The sequence below is a fragment of the Corvus kubaryi genome, unplaced genomic scaffold, assembly GCF_017639235.1.
Source record: "Corvus kubaryi isolate FWS band 111438036 unplaced genomic scaffold, C.kubaryi_AGA036_p1.0 37385, whole genome shotgun sequence".
NCBI classification, from domain to species: domain Eukaryota; kingdom Metazoa; phylum Chordata; class Aves; order Passeriformes; family Corvidae; genus Corvus; species Corvus kubaryi.
Genome location: NW_024581127.1, coordinates 2,784,207 through 2,790,622, shown reverse-complemented (window position 1 = coordinate 2,790,622; position 6,416 = coordinate 2,784,207).

Genomic DNA, 6,416 nt, shown 5'->3' with positions numbered 1-6,416 from the left:
TCTTCTGCCTAATTTCTATCTCTCTTCTTCCCAAGCATACAGTCAACACTGACACTTCAAGTCCTCGGACCTCAGGCTGAGCTCCCACGGGCACCAGTGGAAATCCTCTCAAGCAGAAGTGTACAGCCTGTTTATCTGGCAGAGTTCTGAGGCAGAATATTTGAAAGGCAGACTTGTCAATTATGAGTGGAGAATGAGCAAAAATGTTACTCTAAGGACTTTATGTTAAGGTACAATACCTCTTAGATGTGTGATGCATCTGAATATTTTTAAGACTCATTCTGGGACATCAGTTCACAAGGCCTGAGGGATTACTTCAAAACATGGGACACAGTGCACTTAGCAACTTAATGCTTTTACATACGAGAAAAGTATGTTCTAAGTGTATCTGGTAACAGTAGGGCAGAGCCCATTTATCACGCCAAATTCTGAATTCTCCTTGATTTCAATCTGACTATGGACATGAACAAGGAAAGTATCTCCTTGAACAGGGACATTAAACGGGACTTGGCAAACTAATAAGGAAGAGTAGCTGAAATAAAACAAAAGCTTGCATGCAGAATTACAGGTCACAGCAATGGAAGACAACTCTCACCAAAAAGTATGACAGTGAATGTAATCATAATGCATTCTTTAAGAAGAAAGGAAATAACTCAAAGTGACTTCTTCTTTGCCTTATTTTTGGCATCCTTTCCACTATAGACAGCATATTAGGAATTAATTTGGGCAACAGTGAATTCCTATTCTACCATCACAACTCATAAAGTATGGGGAAGCCCATTTCATGTAACATGAGATATCCCTCTATCAAGTCACTCAGAAAAGTTCTTATTTACAACCTCCTCAAGTAATAGCAAACTGGTGGCTGAAAGGGATCATGAACTGCATCACATGAGAGAAGGACAATTACCCTGCTTGTTAATTGTATAGAAGATAGTGCCATGTCAACATTTATTAAAAATAGATGGCATTAGTTTAAAAAAAGCCTGGCAATTTTCCAGAGACCCTTTTAGTTAATCTTCCAATGCACTGAGCAGCTTTACAGCTGAGAGGGCTAGGTTACTCAGCTCATTGGCAGTAGGTAAAATAACTCCTCTCTTCCTTTCTGGATAAAGGGTCAAACAATTTTGGGAAGTTTGTAAATGTTCAGGGAAACATGCAATCTATCTGACTTCTGATGTTCAGTTTAAAGGTGTTTTTTAAGTAAAGAAGAGCCAGGTTTCTTGATCTTCTAAAAAGAGACACCAGAATGTTGCTGGTATCATTTTAATTGCCACAGCGTAATTATTAAGTTTGAGGAATGATCAACTCTCCTGGCATCTAAGAGAAGCCTCTCCCTTTTAATTTAGTCCCAGACCACTAATGAAATCTGAAAGGAAAAGGTGTGAAATCCCACTGCTGGAAAATCAATATCAAAGCTCTTAAAGTTTTATTGGTATTGGTCTACAGCCTATAGTTTGAAGTTTCTAATCATTTCAGTCTAAGAACTGTACTTCTCTAATCACTCAAGTTCTCTTTGTACTCTACTTTCATCAAAGGCAGTAAAAACTGGCCCTACCTGATTGGATGGCAAAAAACTAGAAATAAAAACCAAGTTCCTCTATTTGTTCATTTTTATTGCAGTATTGTTTATTTTGGCAGCCAGTAAACACTGATGTTTAATATAGAGAAAGTCAGTATATATTACATTTATATAGACATATTTGGCATATTTGGGTAGAATTTAAGCTTTTTTTCCAACAATAATTTTTTTTTTCCTGAAAAAGCATGTGTCAGGCAAGAACAATGAATTCCCATTAGAATTCTGCTAAAGAAACTTTATAGTCAGTATTATCATCATTAGCAGCAGGAGCAGCATTTTTTTCTTCATGACAAATCAGATTGAGAAACCTGTAAGAGCTAAGGGCTTGCCAGTGATAAAATTGTTGTAGCGACACTGACTTCTACCAAACGTGGCTCTTATTTTTTATGTAAAGACAGAAGAAATGCACGTATAATCCAACCTCCCAAAATGTGGGCAGAATTCCTTAGAAGTCTGTTATCACATATATTAATATGAAACAAAACATGAGTAACACTTTAAACACTACACATTTACAAGCCATATACTTAGGGCCTAAGGATATTGACAGGTCCATGACAGGACTGAGGTACTTTTAATGAAAGTGCTCCATTCTTATAAATTTACTAAATGTTTACAACTGCAGATAATACTACAGCAAATCTTTGTGATTTTATGTGGTTAAAATGAGTATACAAACCATGGGGTGGGGTGTGTCTAAAGAAAGTACCTCATTATGATAAAAAAAAAGGAAAAAAAGAAGAAAAAACGCCATCAAGAAGATTAATTTATGGAAGTTAGACACACAAGTGTTCTGGAGACTTACAGAGAAGGAGACCAGGGACATGTTCCTTACATGACCGATTGCTAAGCAGTCACAAGTGTATTCCCTCTGTGAGTGCTGGCAGGAACATTCAGCAGGTTTTGGTGAGACCCATCTTGAAGGATAGTTAGCCAAACCCAAATGCTGGCTCCTTGTGCATACATTGATAGGCAACTCGGTGTGCAGGACCTGCAAACAACTCAATGTCTGAAAGCATAGAGTGAGTGTCACTGTGAGCTAAGTGGTGTCCAGCCAATATTTATTAGCATTCTTGAGGCAGAAGGAGTTGGACATAATAATTTTTTTCTATCTAGTTATTTTTCTTCTCCTTGACTACAAAAATTATCACTCTTGCCTTTCCCAGAACTTACTTTAACTCTATAATGACAGCAGTTCATTCTCACCACAGATACAGTAAATGTGTTTTGAGCTCTCTCTCTCTTATCACTTAATTCCATTTTCCATTATAAAAGCAATTATGATATCAGAAGGCACCTAAAAGGACTCCAGTAGAGTAAATGGTTCATTATTGATTGCAAAAGGATCTGGGACCAGATGAGAGGTTGTAATCATAGATAATGCATACTGACCATGCTCTTCCACTTGTGGTTTTATTGTTTATTTATATGCACTGTCTGTTCATATTGGATCAGCATTTCTCCCTCCCAGCTCTCACCTCACATTCTCCAATCCCACCTCCATACGCCTATAGTACAATCATATTGTCTCCTGGATCTACTGCTATTTATTTTTCAACTAGCTATAGGTTTCTGTAAACCTCAGCTCCATCTTTGACCCAAGATACAATTTTAGTCATCAAGATAAGTACTTTAGTGCTTTGGGAAACAATCTGGCTGAAGGTGATTGACAAAAGTAAGTGGTTCATTTTTGAGTCATGACACAGCCAGCAACACATAAGCCCTGGCACAAGGGAAGGGGAAGCTTCTCAGCAGTAACTGGTGTAGACCCAGTATGAACAGAACAGGCTCTGATGGCCTGAGGAGGCATGTACTGGCCATTAGGCAGTCCAGCTACAGAGCCAGATGTTATCCAGCCTCAGCAAAATTGTCATGTCTAGCTCACAAAGCTTTAGGTATTCAGGTATTAGGTATGGTAATAAATCATCCAGTATCAGTTAACTGAAGGGCAGAGCTCTACAAACACCTTTGGCAAAAAAAAAGTTGTCAAATGGGAACAAATATCTTAAGTAGCATGCCCTACATAATGACATTTGGCATGTCTGGTGGCACTGTCACTAGATGGACCAAAGAAGTTCCCTTTCCAACTAGCCACACAACCAGCGTATAAATAATGTGGCTACAGTGAGGTACCGAGCTGAGTTCACGTCACGTGTACCAACACCTTCCTACAGTCCTGCATGTCAGCCAAGTCAGTGCCATCAGAGAGTTCCAATAATGGACATTTCCATAAGTAATAACAAAAAATGTTTTCCTCTCCAAATATAGGTTAAGTGTTCCTGCTTCCAGTTTTGTTCCAATATGCAAAGCAACAATTCGAACTGTAAAAATAAATTGATGGGAGGAAAAATTTCATTGTGAAAGATCTGTGACGTTTTCATCCTTCCAGTAAATGAAGGGAACCGACAGGAAAAATGGAGAGGACTATTTACAAGAGTGTGTAGTGACAGGAGAAGGGGAAACGGATTCAAACTGAAAGACTTTAGGTTTAGACTAGAAATAGGAAGAAATTCTTTACTGTGAGGGTGTTGAGGCACTGGAACAGGTTGCCCACAGAAGCTGTGGCTGCCCAGACCCTGGAAATATTCAAGTCTAGGTTGGATGGGGCTCTGAGCAACCTGGTCTCTAGAAAAAGGTGTCCCTGCCCATGGCAGGGGGATTGAAACTAGATGATCTTTAAGGTCCCTTCCAACCCAAATAATTCTATGATTCTATGAAGATGCAAGCTACTGAGTCAAGTACTCCCAATGATATCCCTCCCTCCCCATTTCTTGCATTTAAACTGGGTATTATCACAGACTATGTATAAAATAGGACTGTGGGTTATATTAAATAAACTAGTTCCAAGACACTTTTTTGTCATAATCTGCTTCAAATCTACAATTTGAAAACAAGCTGGCACACTTGATAATTCAATAGTGTCAAAATAATGCAATAAGGTTCAACAGCCCGCAACATGTTTACAAAGGATTAAGAGATATCTAATTATGACTGGTTTGTGCTATCAATCAATATGCTGCAATGCAGCATCCTCTGTCTTAGTCGAATTTCCTGGGAATAAGGTTCATTGCTTTTTGTGCTACTGACAAAATGCTCCTGCACAATGTAGATGGTGAAAATTGCCATATGGTCAATATTAAGTGAAAGTTGTTCTGCTATAAATCAAAGAGTGGTGCTGCCTGTCATCACTGGAAATACACAATCACTTTCCAAAAGGGTCAAACCCTGTTTGTTTTGAGTTTGCACTGGGCTAAAGCTCAAAAAAATAATTTCCTGACCCTCACACAAAAAATATACTTAATTGTATACTGGTAGATTAAACTTTGTATCTACCTGCTTATTCTACCTGTCTCCTATAAGTTTGCCCTAAATCTCATTCCTTTGAAATATGCCAGTAGAATAGTCACTCGAAATTATTCTGTAGAGGAAAAAACTTCATAATGGTATGTAAAGAACAGGTATATTTTATTACATGAGCAATTTATTACATGAGGCAATATAAGCAATAAAAAAGTCTCAATTTCCAAATATTTCACCATAGGAACCTTAAATCTTATCAAAAAGGAATTTTTTTGAATGCAAAAATTGAATGTGTATAATAAATTTAGAATCCTGTATAATATATTGGAGAGTGTTCCTCCTCTCTGTGACATAAATATTGCTTTCCATTGCCATCAATAAAATGATTCTCTCATTCTGTAAAGTTATGGGATCTATCACCATATGAATAACTGTTCCTTCCCTCATGAAAGAGGAAATTGGTATCTCTCTGTACAGAATGTACAAAGCAAAGGGCAGATTTGAAAGCTCTGTAGGTCAAAACTGGATTGCAGTAAATATTGTCTGTAAGTCAAGTTCTGGGACTGAGAGAAGCACTTTCTGGAGTGTTTCAGTACATCAGCATCAAATAGAGGGTTTGCAGAAAGCATTTTTAAATGTTCTCTTAAAGCCCTGTCCAGAGCCAGAAAGTTGCTTGGCAGAAGAACAGGGAACACTAAATTGTATCATTTTAAGGATAAGAACTGCACCCTGCACTTGTGGAGCTGATCTTATTCTCAAACCTGAGATAGGACCGTTAATCTCAGGACAGCAGCTGGACACCTTCCTAGAACATCAGTGTCAGATGAGTGCAGAAGTGTCAAGGTGCTGTCAGCAGGGCACGGGAACTATGAGAGGACAGAGGATTTGGGGTGCACCAAAGGTTGTCAACAAGGATCTCTGTTTCCCAAACTGATCTTGCAAGCACTTGAGAAAGAGCAGCTTGGAGCAGAGATGCCCACCCAGTTCCCTTGTTCAAACAGGCAACAGCAGAGATGTACAGAAATGTCCACATACGCACACAGCACAAACACCAGCACAGAAACACCTGTGTGCAAACTCCCTTCACTTCCCAACACATAAAATTTTCTCCACCTGTGAAGACACATCTGAGGCCATTCCAACACTCCACCAAGGAGAGCTACAATGGCAACAGAGCAGTCCAGCCTATAAGCAAAAGGAAGAGCTTCATGTGGAAAGCCACGTACTGAGGACAGACCATGAAGAGGACAAAAAAAGCGCAGCATAAATGCTCTTAGAGCAGCTTTAAAGGAGAGGAATTCAAAGAGCTTGAAGCACTGGGAGAAAGTGGAACCTTGTGGAGCTCAGGGCACATTTCACTGCATTTCAGTACACTTGGCAAACGCCTCTTTGCCTCTACCTGAAGACGCTAAGATGGTCAAAATGTTACCTGACACTCAGCTACATATTCCGGGTAGCTAAATGCCCTTCTGTTCGCCCAACTAATTAAAAAAGGCAAAGAAATCATACAAACAAAATCCAGAAAATTCCTCTT